General features: G+C 44.6%; 2 protein-coding genes and 1 long non-coding RNA gene across 4 annotated transcripts in view; 2 read left to right on the plus strand and 1 right to left on the minus strand.

Annotated features, from left to right (window-relative positions):
• SCN2B (sodium voltage-gated channel beta subunit 2) overlaps nt 1-2,123 on the plus strand; it is an 11,696-nt gene extending 9,573 nt beyond the window's left edge. Inside the window, exon 4 of the mRNA XM_069066703.1 lies at nt 1-2,123. This exon is cut by the window's left edge and continues 1,287 nt beyond it. The gene's annotated coding sequence lies outside the window, so the exon portion shown is untranslated.
• LOC138145076 (uncharacterized) overlaps nt 1-12,976 on the minus strand; it is a 14,260-nt gene extending 1,284 nt beyond the window's left edge. Inside the window, exons 1-3 of the long non-coding RNA XR_011164091.1 lie at nt 12,599-12,976; nt 12,362-12,460; nt 1-6,923 (exon numbers count right to left, since the gene is read on the minus strand). The exon at nt 1-6,923 is cut by the window's left edge and continues 904 nt beyond it. This is a non-coding gene — a long non-coding RNA (uncharacterized lncRNA). The remainder of the gene's footprint in view (nt 6,924-12,361; nt 12,461-12,598) is intronic.
• A 135-nt stretch (nt 12,977-13,111) lies between these two features.
• SCN4B (sodium voltage-gated channel beta subunit 4) overlaps nt 13,112-15,094 on the plus strand; it is a 37,613-nt gene continuing 35,630 nt past the window's right edge. The window contains exons 1-2 of one of the 2 annotated variants that reach the window (XM_069066701.1): nt 13,112-13,424; nt 14,938-15,024. The gene's annotated coding sequence lies outside the window, so the exon portion shown is untranslated. The remainder of the gene's footprint in view (nt 13,425-14,937; nt 15,025-15,094) is intronic. The other variant, XM_069066702.1, reaches the window with a different exon arrangement.

Below are 15,094 nucleotides of genomic sequence, written 5' to 3' on the forward strand. Positions count from 1 at the left end.
TGTGTGTGTGTGTGTGTGTGTGTGTGTGTGTGTGTGTGTGTGTGTGTATGGGGACAGGGAGGAAGGTAAGAGAAAAGAGAGACCCATTCTGAACTAAAGGATGGGTGCTGAATGTGAGACTGAGAAGAAAAGTCCAGTTTGGACAGACCATTTCCAGTCTGCCCTCTAGTAGTTTGAGGTTTGCTGTCCAAGTCCATAGATCAGTGTAGAGACCAGAGATGAGGTGGAATGAAGAAGAGATGTCTAGGAGGGTGCTCCAAATCTCCTTGTCATTTAGGCATAGGGCATATCTCAATTCTGCCCACTTATGGTGACAGTGAGACAGGTGGAGGGTAATGGTGAGAAGGGGGAGGGCATTCAAGGGTATTACCTGAGAGGAGACCCAATTTTCACTGCCAATTTACCAGCTGCCCCAAAACTGAGATGTAAGAATTGCTTCAACTTGTACTTTTCTTAGCTCCTTCAGGAAGAGAGATGAAGTCTGGAGACACTCAGTCAGGACACTGAGTATGATCTCTATCCTCTGAGGATTCCACCACACTGTTCCCTGGTTCATCTGTGCCCAGGAAGAGGCAGGCAGGCTGACTGGTTCTCCAGGCTGGAGGAGTTTTTTTTTTCTTTAGGCTTCTGGATGGTTAAGGGGGAGTGTATGGGCTGCCCTCCTTGGGCTATAGATGAAGGGGGAATTGATTATTGCCTTTCCTTTCCTTACTGCAGCTCCTCCAGACATTTCACAAAAGGATCCTGTTGCTTATAGCTCAAGAAAAAAAAAAGACGTATTTGAAACAGAGGGAGTCAGAATAATGGGGAATGGAGAAACTGAAAGATGTTGGGAAATGCCTTTATCCTACAACCTAGGCAAAATTCACTGTCAGCTCTGCCTAGCCCCTTGCCCCACTCCAGTATTGCACCTTCAGGGGGCAAAATGTCAACGGCAGGGCATGTGGATGAAAGAAGAGGTGAAGGGAAGGGACTGAGACAGTCTTCCGAGAGGACATTCCCTGCCCCTGATCCCCTGGCCTCTCAGGTTTCTGTAGCTCAAAAAGGAAACTCTGGGGATGCCCAAGAAGCCATAACAGATAAGTGAACTGCCAGCTCAGCTCTTTGTGGGACCAAGATTATAATAAATTTTTTGTGTGCATCCAATTCCAATATCTGTAGCTAATAAAGCCTAAGCCATTATTGTTGGGTTGGAGTTTGGGAAGAGATGGAGTAGGAAAAGAGGGTGAAAGAACAGGAGAAGGGGAGAGGAGCTCCAGGGTTGGAAAGAGGTGCAGACAGAGCTGCTCTAGGGCAGGGCAAAATGGTGAAAATCCCAGCTTTCTCCAAGGCCCCATCTAGTACTTAACTGCCAGATCAACACTGCCAATGGGGCCAGGACACAGGGAAGTTAAGCAGGCTGGCTGTCTGGGGTAGGTTGGTATTGGCTGTCCCAGAGCAGGGAAGGAAAAGCATGGAACTCTCACCTGTTTTTATTAGTACCTAAGGAGGGACACTCACTTCTGTTTATTCTTCTGAATACATCTTACCTCTGCCCTCTCATCACAGCTAAATTTTCAGCCTATTCTGATTCTGGACACTTTTTCTCCCTGGGTTTTTAAGGTTTCTAAGGAGAAGTTGATTTTCTCTTCTTCCAGCCTTTCAAATATTTTTATCTCCAAGGGCCAGAGAGGATCTCTTCAAGACCAACTTCAATTAAAAAACAAACAACCATTGGTTAAGCATCTGTTATATGTCTTTTGGGTAAAAAGACGAAAATGAAGCAGTCCCTGTCTTGTAGGAGCTTACATTCTTCTTGGGAGAAGGAATACAACAAGCACACAATCTATACAAAATCATCTCTAGAGGGAGAGAACAACAGCTTCTGAGGGAATCAGGGAAGGCCTTGTGTAGGAGGTGGTGTCAGAGCCGTGCTTTGAAGAAGGCTTGGATTCAAGGAGGTGGAAACGAGAAGGAAGGGCAGTGGGGGGTGGGGAACCATCTTTGCAAATGCTGGGAGTCTGGAGATGTAATGTTATATATGGAGAACAAGTTCGTAGGCCAGTTTGATGGAACAGAATGCCAAGGGGGAAATGATTAAAATCATATTGGAAATGGCTTAAAATTTCTACTTTATCCTAGAAGCAATAGTGGGTCACTATGAAATTTTGAGTAGGAGAGGGACATGGTCAGATCTGTGCTTTTTTTTTTTTTAAACCAGACCTGTGATTTCATTAGTGTAGGAGGTTTTCTCTGTCAAAGCATATTGACATCTTCTCTGAAGCTTAGTCTTAAAGCCTGGGAACTGAGAAATTAAGTGACAGGTAGCCAATATGTATTTTGAGGCAAGATTTCAACCCAGGTCTTTCTGAATATGGGGCCAGCTGTCTATCCATTATACCATGCTATTGAAAAATCTATATTTTAGGCATCCCAATTTGGCATCTGTGTGTGCAGAATGGGTTAGAGAGGGGGAGAAAATGGGAGGAAGACCAGTAAGGAGGTCATTGCAATAGTCCAGTAGAGGAGAGATTAAGGCCTTACTTAGGGTGAATAGGAACTTTGTGAATGGAGAAAGGATGATTTAAAGAGTTTCGGAGGTGGAATTTACAAGCCTTGGTCAATAGAATATAGAAGTGAGGAGGGAGAGGGAAGAGTTAAGGGGGATTCCAAGGTTGTGACCTGTGTTAGTGGTAGGATGGTGATGCTCTCAAAAGAGAAAAGGGACATTTGTAAGATGCAAAGAGAGTTTTGGATGTGTTAAATTTAAGATGCTGAAAAGATGGAATGTCCAGGTGGAGATGTCCTTCAGGCAGCCGGTGATGTGGGACGTTAGGAGACTCATAGATTGGAGAGTCATCTTCAAGGAGATGACAATTGAATCCACAGGAGCAGATGATATCACTAGGGGATACTGGAGAAACAGAAGAGTTAGAACTGAGTACTGGGATATGCTCACACTTATTGGGTGTGACCAGGATGATGAAGCTGAAAAGAGGCAGGGGGGGACCCAAAAGGAAACCAAGGGAGGAGACCTTCCATGGTAAGGGAGTGGTCAGCGGTGTCAGAAGTGGCAGAGAGCTCAAACAGAGTGAAGACTAAGGATGGGCCATTGGATGGAACAAGTTGGTAACCTTGGAGAAAGTAGTTTCAGTCCAATGATGGAGATGGGAAGAGAGTGAAAGGTGAGGAAATGGATGCCTTGAGTGTAGATGACTCTTTCTAGGGGTTTAAATGTGAAATGGAAAAGATATATGGGACAATTGTTTGAGGGAGGGCAGGATCAAGTGGAAGTTTTTAAGGATAGAGTGTAGTAGAGAGCCAATCAAGAAACAGTAAAGCAGCATTTCAGATTTTTTCAGCACATTAGGTGACAAAATTGTTGTGAATCCAGTCCACATGATTGTGTGATTTTGTCCTGGAACATTCAACAAGAGAGTAGGAGCAGAGAAGGCAGAGTAAACCAAGCAGAGAAGTTTGGCAAAGTTTGACTGATGACAAGATAAAGGGCGCAAGTGAGTCAAAACCAACTGATGATGTACAGTTGAATTGATTGATGCATCATGAAGGAGAGAAGAAAGGCTAGAAAAGAGATAATGAATTAGGGGGACAAGGAAGGGCAGAAGGACTAGAGGCAAAGCTGAAGATTGAGTTTAGGAAAAATGAGGTGGAGGGAGAGGTGAAGGAGAGAGGCTTGTGGCATCTCAGGTTTCTGGCCCACGAAGGCAGAAGAGTTGTGAATGATTGTCCACCCCTCTGTGTACCTGAAGGAGAATTAAGATGGAAGCGATGGGAGTTTGGGAGTCTTAGAAACTAGGAGACCAAGGTATTTGAGAGGACATTAATGCCTATATTAAAGTTCCCACGTATAATGGCAATTTGGGATGGGAAGATTGTGATCGAGCTATTGAACTCCTTGAAAAAGGGTAGAAAATGATTTCAAAGCCTGGGGATTATTCTGACAAGAGTTAGAACCAAGTAAAAAAGATGGATAGAATGAACCTCAAAACAGTATAGGTTGTTGTGCAATGGGGGTAAAGGTACAGTGTAGAAGTGAGAATGAGGAGCAGACAACGTGCCTACTTTTTTTTCTGGCTCAGTGTGTCACCGTAAAGGAACATATGGTGCACAAGAGAATTACTAAAGATGCATTGTTTTCTGGAGTTTTCATTATTGCAAAAAGAAGAAAATGTGAAGTGAAAAGACAGGATAAAGAGTAGAGCATTGACAATGGGCTAGAGGCTGCAGAAGGTTTAGTGGGAGGTGGGGCAGGGCAGAAGATCTGGACCGTGCATGGGAAGGAACGAGTTGGATAGGGATGAGAGTACAAAGAGAAATAGGAAGAACTCTTGCCTAATTTGCCATTGACTCTGAATCATGGTGATAAGGGTGTATGTGGGATTTTAACCACCATTTAAGGGGGAGTTACCAGTTTGCAGGAGTTATCAACCTTCTAGGGTGGTGTGATGACTGAGCACAGAGTCAATCTGGGTCCCACTGGTCCTGATACCTAGGAGCCCAGACCTCAGGCACAGAGAAAGAATAAAGGGGTAATTGGATTGGGTCAAAATCATGCTTTAAATCTCCCCCTGGGCCTCATCTGAAGGTGATGGGGATCATAGATCTACTGCTGGAAGAGACCTTACATTTTACAGACAACAAAGCTGAGGTTTTTAGGAGTTTAAATTACTTGTGCAGGGCTACACAGGTCGTGTAAGCTGTGCGATTTGAACCAGGTCCTCTGACTACACAGGTGGTGTTTTTGATGCTTGTACAACAATGAAGTACAGTCAAGAGATACATACCCTGACCAGACCACAGGTACTCACTTCTCAATATCCGGAAATAAAAAGCTTTCCCACCCAGCTGCCCCTCACCCATATCCCCTCAACTAATTCGGATGCCCCAAGGCTCAGGAACTATGAACATCCCTCTGCTGTCCTTGGTGCCTGAAGGCTGAAGCCTGAGACCAAAGTGAGAACCATTGTTAGGTTCCTGGAAGGCTGAACTAAACCCATGCTCTTCACTCCCCTTGGAGGCTCATCCCAACCTAAGTGGCAACAGGGCATATTCAGGAGACAGTCTTGCTCAGCCATGATCTCCAGCTTCAGCATCCTTCAGTGATGATTCCTGTGAGGTCATCCAGGTAAAACAGGGATGTTGCTGGGTTTGCCCTATAATCATTCCCCTTTGTTGGAGAGGAGGTGGGATGACTTGGTCCGAGGGTCAGCAATTCCTAGTACTGATAGGATTTTGATAACTTATTTTCAAGGCCCTCTAAGTTTATTCCAAGAGCTCCTGAGAGGATATCAGGATTCTGGGACTCTTTCCCTAGCTTTGAATCTGTGGTAAAAGCTTAGGGACTCATGCCCTTAGCTACAGAAGAAAGAGGATAAGACACTGAGAGTGCCCAGGGGTATGTATCTCCTCTAGGCTTTCAACTGAACCTAAGATTCTCCTTCCCTACATTGCTCCTCTCCCTACAAGAGACCTAACCTTGCCTGTGTTACTCCCCACTGGGGCAGCTGAGTAATTTCTTTCCTTGCCCTCAGGGTAGGCACTCATCTTCATTAGCTTCATTTTTGGCTAGCCAGACCTTTCTTCTCTCTGACCCTTTCCCCAGTATTGTTCTAGGATTTCCATCTCCTCCTTTCCCACTTTCCTCCTCAAGCCTCTTCCCAATCAATATAAGTCACTGTGAAAGGAAATGGGCCGGTCAAGCATGAAAGTTAAAGTTTAGGAATAAAGCACAAATTTTCAGGACTGAAATACCTTGGAATGCCTTGGATCCTGTCTTGTAAATAACCCTTTGCCTGCGTGTCCTGAGTCACTATTTATATCAACAAGAAGAAAAAATAAACTAATATTATGTGCTTTCTAGGGAAGTAGCAGGCTAGTAGTTATTTACAAGGGCAGGTAAATCAAGTGGACAATGAAAGATACTGGCCAGGTCCAGAATGGTTGCGAAAGTGACCTGGATCATTTGGAATGGGTAATGAATCAAGAGATTTTTCCTTCCTATCCATGTCTTAATGAAAAAAAAAAAACATGTCTTAAGTATTTCCTATCTCTTGCTGATGTCTTCCTTTAATTGCAACTTTTTGATGCCTCCGTATATAGATGTGCTCATGTGCGCTATACATACACATCCTTCTGTGTGTATGTGTATGTTACCTATAGATACAAAAACATCTTGCTGCACTTACCACAAGCTTGTTTTATTTCAAGGCGTTGTTTTCTCTCTCTTTTTTTTTTTTTCCGGGCTGATTTTGCTAAGACCAAGTCATGGAATGTTATATTGCTTTTTGTACCTTTGGAGGAAAAAAAAATCTCACCAGACTAAAGTTTGCACTTAATAGTTTTTGTGTGTTAATTGTTCGGGGAGGACATAGTAGAGGGGATGCAAAAATAAATAAAAGTTGTCCTATATCACTGCCGATGTACTGAGCAGGAATTTGGGGAAGAACATGTTTCTCTCAAGGGAGTGTCATTGTTTGGATCTGTCTGCCATAATAAACAGTTTGCCTCCACCCAAACCACCTGAGGTTGTGCTTCTTTGGGAGAGGGGAGAGAATGTGAGTGGGCTGAAACATCATTTCAGGAATACCTTCTTGTTTTCTACCTTCTTGGTACCTTTCACCTGATCATCTCAACACTACAGAATGCTAGAGCTGGAAAGAAACTCTGAAATTCACAGCAGGGCTGTTACTTGCCTAAGATCCCATAGGAAGTGGCAGAGTCAGGTCTCTTGACTCCACAGCCTCTGTCCCTCTCGTTTACCAGTCTCTTTCCTATTCCTACAGCCAATAAAAATGAAGCACTCTCCCCCTGTCTTCTTTCCGTTCCTCCCCACCCCTCCACCCCAGTTCCCCTGTGGGCCAAAGGTCTGACTCTCTGTCTACCCCTCCTCACCATGTTTCTTAGGATACTGTTGGACCATCCACCTAGATTGGAAGGAAGGAAGAAAATAAGCATTTATTAAGCACCTATATGTACTAGGCACTGTGCTAAGCCTTTTACAACTATTATCTCATTTGATCCTTACAACAACCATGGGAGATCTGGATGATTATTATGCCCATTTTAAAGCTGAAGAAACTGAGGTGGACAGAAGAAAAGTGACTTGTCTTGGGCAAGCTAGTAAGGGTCTGAGGTTGTATTTAACCTCAGGTCTTTTTGACTCTATGCCCAAATTCTATCCACTGTCAAGATCGGGTAAATGTCAGAATGACTGAACTTCATCCCATGTTCCTTGTATTTGGAGTGTCTTTGTCTTTTTTGGTCATTGGATCTATTCCTAGAACATTGCCACCCCTGCTCCTCCCTGCTGCTGGAAGGGGCATATTCTTCCCTTTCTTCAGCCTCTAAACAGTGCTTGGCTGAGAAGGCATTTCTTCCACTGCTGTGGATGCAGTGATGATGGAGAATAACTGGCCAGTGTCCTTTTGTAATACCCTCTTCTGTTCTCTAAAAGTTTGGGGGTTTACATGAATGGAGAGGGGAAGACAATGGTGATGGAGACCTGGGTTTCATGATAATAGCTTTCATTTGGGCAGCATTTTCAGATTTTAAATAATTTCCAGCCTTTTTTTCCACAAACACACAGGCTCTTTGGATTGAGAGCCCATTTTTTGGAAACTTTCAAAGTGTGGAATATTGGGTAAAATGCATTAGAAGGTGGGTTTTCCACCATGCAGAAAGGTAAACTGAGTCATGGGTATTTGCTAGAGGTAAATCTGGAAACTGCCCCCCCCCCCCCAGGAGTCCTGACTCTTAAGGCATTCTGCTTGGCTTATCCTACCAGGATAGAGTTAAGAAGCAATACAATGCAGAAAAAATCCTGGTGTTCTGCCAAGCTAGGCACCTTGCCTGACCCAGAGAAGGGAGGGAAGGAGTTGGGAGTTCTTTAGGGGCCTTTCTCCGGGGATGCTGGGGTTGCAGTTGACTTGGGAAGCTCCATTAATGAGAATTTGTGGAATTGTCAGTTGTCAGGGAAAGTGTCTGCATTTTGGGGGGGAAGGGTTTGTTCCCACTTCTGATTCAATTGTCAGTTACCTATACCTTGTTCTTGCCATGAAGGGGACATCTGCAAAAAGTTGCTGTGGGTTGCTTCCCTGTATCACCACCCACTGCTACTCCTATTTGTATAGGGAAAATGTTACACAGGAGAGGGAGAAGCAAAGTTAACACTTATGTGGGTTCTCAGGCACACCTCTATCAGAAATATAGGGCCAGAAGAGAAGGGGGGAGGAAAAGAAATGTTTTTGCAGATCCTTTTTACAGAGAGATCCCAAGTGCATAAACATGGAGATGTACATTTGGCACCCTCTCTTAACCTTAGCTGACTAGGAGAAGAGGAGAAGGTACCAGGAAGGAAGGAATTAAATAAACATTTATTAAGCTCCTATATGTACCAGGCACTGTGCTAAGTCTTTTACAACTTTTACAAGAGATGATCCTTCCATCCCTCACAGTAGCCTGCCCCACACAATTCTTTGACTTACCTTCCTCCTCTACCTGTAACAAGGGAGAAGCCGAGGAGGGATGTGCCAGAGCATCTCTTCCTTTGAGGAGAGAAGAGTGCTTTGAAATCCTTAAGTGAAGGGACCAAGAGGCAGTGGCAGTGGAGCTCTGATGCCTTTTTGCCATAGGGAATAGGACAGTGGGAGGCACTTTGGAAAGGTGAAGGTCCCATCTCACATTGTCTGTAGTTTTTCCTCTCCTTATAACCCACCAGCCCTTTAACAGCTGGCACTACCACAACTGAAAGGGTAGTAGACTCCAGATGGCCATAGGGTCATCATGGCCTGGCAGATTGCCTCCTCTGCCATGCCCAGTCCTCTCTACTTTACTGCATCTCATCCAGGGCCCTAAAAGTATGACTGCCAGCTGCTGTGAGTTCTCAAGGGCACCAATTACCCGTCTTTTCTGTCCTAGCTTTGGCCTCCCCAAGGGCATAGGAGAGGGAACTTGGAAGGACCACAGAAATCCATTTAGAAACATCCTAGATTTCCAACTTCAGTGTGTTGGGAAAAGGGGGGCTAGATGAGAAACCCCACAATCCTTTAGAGGTTCATATAGGCACTGGGGAACAGTAGGAACGAAAGGGAAGGAGGACCAGAAAGGGACAAATTCACATGTAGTATCTTTCCCTCTTCTCCTAGTCAGCAGTGACATTGAGAATCTGTGAGGTGTTGGGCAGACTGAGGGTGGGGCGAGAGGGGAGAGATGATGCCAGGCTGGGCTATTGGGGATTTAATGGGAGGGGCTTTTCCTCTTTTACCCTCTTTTGAAATCACCTTCCTCTTCATCACAGCTGCCCCTGCTTCTCAACAAGAATCCATTCTAGCTTTTCAAGCAAAGGATTCATATGATGGGAGTTTGGGAGGTGGGTGAGATTAACCTTTGTCTGCCTGAGAATGTGAGACGGTTGAGGTAATACAGTTTTCTTGTTAAGTACATTTTGGGGGCTGGGGGGTAGGGGACTAGGAGAGTCTCTGCTTCCTCTTTTGCCTTGCTTTAGTGTTCAATCCTGGGCAGCTAGGTGGTGCCATACTGCACAGAGTGCTGGCCCGGGAGTCAGGAAGATTCATCTTCCTGAGTTCAAATCTAGCCTCAGAAACTTACTAGCTATGTGACCCTGGGCAAGTCACTTAACTCTGCCTCAGTTTCCTCATCTGTAAAATGAACTGGAGAAGGAAATGGGAAACTACTTCAGTATCTTTGCCAAGAAAACCCCAGATGGGGTCATGAAAAGTTAAACATGGACAATAAACAACAAAAGTGTTCCAACCCAGGCTTTGAGGTGGGGGGTGAGGGAAAGGATGTCAGCAAATTGAAAAGAGGGTTTTTAGGCTGGCAGTGTTAATGGTAGAGGGGTGAAAGGAGAGAAAGAGGGACCCCAGGGAAGAGAATGAACTGAGATCAGAGCTGTTTGCACTAAGGTTGGGAGTCATGGTGTATATAAACAAAAATACATGGGACTTCAATTCAAGAGATGTGGATAAGGGTCTGAGATACGTCACTTGGAATCATAGACCCATAGAATTCATTCCAACACCCACCCAACTGAAACTTGAATACTTTCTGTAGCTGGTGGTAAAAATAATTCTTTCTTTTTTTGTAATTCCTTGATTTTCTTCTCTTCAGTTTTCTGATCTGTAAAATGGGGATAATAATCCTTGTACTACCCACCTCACAAGGCTGATGTGAGGATCAAATGAAATATCATATTTTAAAAAGTTTTGTACTTCTAAAATGCTACAAATGTAAGCTAATACTATCAGTAGGGGAAGTCCTCTACCCGCTCTCCAAAGAGCTGGAGTGGTAGGAGGCCATAAATTGGAACACCCTATAGGAGTGTCTTTCCCCAGCCAAGCTAGCTCCAGTTTGCATAGCTCAGAAGAAGGGCCAGGATGAACCTTGATGGTTGTTGCTTTAGGAAGTCACTTTTGACATGCAGAGAGGGACATGATCCCCATCTCTACTCCCACCCCCCAAACTCTTTGCTATTTGATGGTTCATAGAATAACAGATTTAGAACAGCTAGGTGGCACAGGGAATAGAATGTCAGACCTGGAGTCAGGTAGACAGACTCATCTTCCTGAGTACAAATCTGTCCTCAGACACTTTCTAGCTTGGTGACCCTGGGGGGTAACTTGACCCTATTGCCTCAGTTTCCTCATCTGTGAAATGAGCTGAAGAAGAAAGTGACACGCCAACCCAGTATCTTTGCCAAGAAAACCCCAAATGGGGTCATGAAGCATCAGCTGAAACAGTAACAAAAGAACAATAATCACAAATAATAACAAAAACAACAAAATAATAGATTTAGACCTGAAAAGTATCTGAAAGGTTATCTATACTTTTTCTTGAGAAACCACCATAGTCCCACCCCCTTATTTTATAGATGAGGGAACTGAAGCTCAAAGAAATTATGACATGCCCATTGTACAGATAAGTGGAAGAGCTGGGATTGGAACTCATGTTTTCTGATTTCAAATTCAGCTCTTACCACTATGCCAAGCTGCCTTAATATTTCAAAGACAGCAGTCTAACCAGAGCCCATTTTCTTGCCTAGAAAATCGAAGAAATAATCCAAGATCTTCTCTTCTCCCCACCTACCACCCCACTGTTCTCTCCAGATGAGATCAGCCCATTTCTATTCAGATCCTTCCTTTCACCTCCACTTGCTTCTCTCAATACCCTTTAGCATGCTCAGTCTCTTGAAAACATAGGCTTCAGACCCAGACCTGTCCCTGGTGGTAACACGTATTGTCCAATGATTCTCAAGGGTCTAGTTCACATGTAGTCTAACTGACATGAGATTAAGTGAAGTCATTCTTAAAAGACTAGGGAAAGAACTAGGAAATGACTAATGAAGCCTTCTCCCTGAACTTATGCCTGGAGTTCAAGGTTTGGGGGGAAGGATTTGTGTGGGGAACATTCCACGCCAGTCAAAGACTCACCTTAGCACCCTCCCTACTCTGCTGTTTCTGTCTCCTTGGCTCCCTATGGCATATCTCATTTCTCTCCTTCCCTTTTAATGTTGCAGTTTTGAAATATCTTTTAAAATTTGTCTGCCTCCTCCTTCCCCCAACCCCGAGCGGTTGCATTCCAATTAATTGCCTCTCTAAAGTTCTCTTTGTGAGTTTACTGTGTAATCCTTAAAGTGATACATAAATGTAAACTGCTGTTATTATTAGTTTCCTCTTCCCTTCCCCCTCATGCCCCCTTTTCACTCTCTCCTCTATCCCTGTTCTCTGCCCTCTATTTGTCCATTCCTACCACCTAAATCATCCAATTTTCCCTCTTAGCAACTCTGCTGCTCATTTCCTTCTCCTCTCCTTGTCCCTAAGTTTGAAGTCCTTCGTGAATGCTCACTTTTCCTAAGCAGCCTTCTATGGACCATAGAAAGGAAGGGAATTTGCTAATTCAGGAGTCCCTGTTTAATGTTCTCCAATCTGCTCTGCCTTGCTAGTATATGCATTTCTGATTTGGCTGTTCCAATTCAGCCCCCAAATTCCAAGGACAAGGTCCTTATCTCTGACCAAATGGATGACTGACTGGCACTGTTCCATTGATAAGACAAATGCAGGGGCACCCAGAATTCCCTCTATCAGTCACAGCAAATCCTTATTAGATGCTTCTCCTCCAGTGACCTGCTCTCTACTCTCAATGGTCTCCCTAAGACTACCCCTAGGTGAGTCTGGGCTAAAACTGATAGTACAAGAGGGTCAGTTTGTGGGAAGGGGAAGAGGAAAATGGACCATGACCTGAGAATGGGTGGAGGGAGGGTCATATAACTTTGAGTGAATGGGCCCCAGAACTTCAGCTGCTTATTCTGATATGTCTCAGAAAAAAAAAGATACTAAGGACTTACCCCTCATCTTGACTGCAGGTGGAGTCTCTGGCTCCTGCTTCTGGAAGCAGACATGTTAGCTTTCTCTCCTGGTGTATGGTTCTCAGGCTTGGGACTGTCCTGTAGAAAGGATCTCTGACCACAAGATTTCAGTTCCTCCCTTTCCCACTCTCATGCCTCCTCCCTTCCTCCCTCCCTCCCTCCCTTTTTCCTTTCCTCCCTCTCTCCTTCCTTTTCTCTCTCCTCAGATGAGCTCACCAGAGGAAAGGATTGGAGTGGGTTTTCCCTCCTTTGCTTGAAATGTTGAGTGGACCGAACTTTGCAGTAAACATATAGGTGCCAAGAAATAAAGGAGAGATATGACTGCATACCCAATTCTCATGCTGCAGATATGTAGCCTTCTTTTGAAACTGGACCCAGTGTCTTGCCTCTTTCTGGCTCCAGGGAATAGGGAATTAACAACTGGAGATTGAAGAGCTTTTGGAAGAAATGAAGAGTAAGCAGGCAAACAGCCTCCTTTCCATCCCTAGATTTTCTTTCCAGGACGAGGGTTGAGGGAGGTTATTTCTTTTCACAGCACCTTTCCCTTTCTTAGCAATCCTTCTGAGCAGGCAGAAGCTCAGCCCTCTTCCTGGGAGGTCTGGAGGATAAGGCAGAAAGTGTGGGTTAAAGGGAGGTGGAGGAAACAAGGCACAAAGTTGTGTTGCAGTAAGTTAGCCTTCTTGCCTGACTGTCAACAGTGACAAGCAATTCCTGAGGCTGCAGAGCAGGGTTGGTGCATGCTGTTATATTAACCCTTTGGGTGCTTGCTGAAGGTATTGGAAGCTGAAGCTTATGACTGGGAGTAGGATAAGGTTAGATTTCCTGAGCAAGGTGAAATGGAAGTGAATGGAAGAGAGTCTGGGAATATTTAGGTGAGAAAGACATTGTATAACATTGACAAAGGCAATAGATTTGGAATCAGGGAACTGAGTGCATATCCCAGCTACTCCTACTAACTGCGTGATCCTGAACAAGTCACTTCATCTGGCTCTGGGCCCCAGTTTCCTCATCTGTAAAAGAGTTGGACTAAATGGTTTTACAGGTAAATTTCAACTCTAATATTCTATGATTCAATAACCTCTCTAAGAAAGTGTTTGCTGGTTAGATTAACACAACCTAACCCAGCAGGAGACAGTGGGATTTCTATACATTGGGACATTAAATGAACATATAAATGAGATGAAAACTAGCACTGTAATCTATTATTTTGAGGTCAAAGGGGTGAAGTTCCTCTTTAGGACTGGACTTCAGGGCAGTGACGGGAAGAACAGTTACAGACCATGGTTCTGGTTAGAGGTGAGACATTAGGTGGGAGAAGCTCTCAGGGGATCTCAAGACTAGATCTCAAGGCAGAATCCTCAAGAAGGCAAAACTGGTCCTGGACCTTCTTATGAGATCTCCAACTCTGTTCCCTCAAGGGCCTCCGCTAAAAAGTCTGTCTATGTATATGGAGAAGGGGCAGGTGGAGAGAGGAGAAATGTGGAGTGATGAAAGAGCAATAGGGAAGCCAAAAGAGGAGCCCCCTCCTTCACACATATTACCTATGTGACCTTAGGATCTTTGACCTCAGCTTTTTCATCTGTTAAAATATGTAGGTTTGACTGGATGCTTCCTAAGGTCCCTTATAGCTCTAAATTCTATGATTTCATAGGACAGAAAAAAAGGATTTTTGCTGGGCCCTCATGCTACTTATATAGAATGACTCTTATAATACATTGCTCCATGGACCTTAGAAATACAAGGTCTCCTTAACCCTTTACCCCACCTTTAAGGACCCTACCAGGGTCCTCAAGGTTTTCTCTATGGGAATAAGCACTCCAAGTTGCTGTTTTTAGGTGATATTTCCCAAAGAATAGATCTTCCAGCTGAAGCTGGACCTTTTGCTGGGAGGCTGTGCACCCCGCATCCACACCCCTTATCCCAGATTTGTCTGGGGATACTCCAAGGCCCAGCAAATGCTGGGGAAGAGGGATAGGTTATTTTTCTGACTCTAAGCCCAGGTTTTGCTGCCTCCAAGCTCTAGCCCTGCTCTCAGCTTCTCAGATGGATGGAGGGTAGAGGGTTGAGGTTGGGAGAGGGGAGTCGTGGTGACTGCCTGGGCTTGCTGAGGGCTATTTGGAATAGCTGCCAAAGAACCCTTAATGAGTCCCCCAAGGAAAAGCATCCTTTATCATAAATCCAGGTCCTTTCTCATTTGAGTCCGTGTCCTGGAGCCTCTGACTGCAGGGCTGGCAGGTTCTCTCCCTCTTTCTTTCCCTTTTTCTCTTGCCACAGAAGGAATGCTCTCTGACAGCTGCTTGGCTCCAGGCCCAATCCATAGAGGTCTTTCTGAAAACTTGTTCTGCAGGGTGTTCTCTGAACTGGGCCACCCAAAAGCTTGGCTATGTTTGTGCTTTATCACCTCCAGGAATCAATTCCCACCTGGTAGGATAGGTTATTGTGGCAGGAGACACTATCTCTCCCCTCAAGGAGCCTACAATAGAGGTTTGATAAGAGAAACAAATAACCCTCTCTATTCCATTTCATATGATACACAATCTTACCTGCCTCCTTAGGGACAATGCTTTTTAGGGCAAAATGAAGATTCGATGAATCAACAAGGACTTCCTGAAGGAGGCAGACCTCGAAGGATAACAAAGAAGGTACTCTGTCCAGCTTACATATACATCTAGATCACAGTTCTCTCTCTCTCTCTCTCTCTCTCTCTCTCTC

Source organism: Petaurus breviceps, unplaced genomic scaffold, assembly GCF_028583685.1.
Source record: "Petaurus breviceps papuanus isolate PSGF00001 unplaced genomic scaffold, PetGlider_PUasm1.0 90723, whole genome shotgun sequence".
NCBI lineage: Eukaryota > Metazoa > Chordata > Mammalia > Diprotodontia > Petauridae > Petaurus > Petaurus breviceps.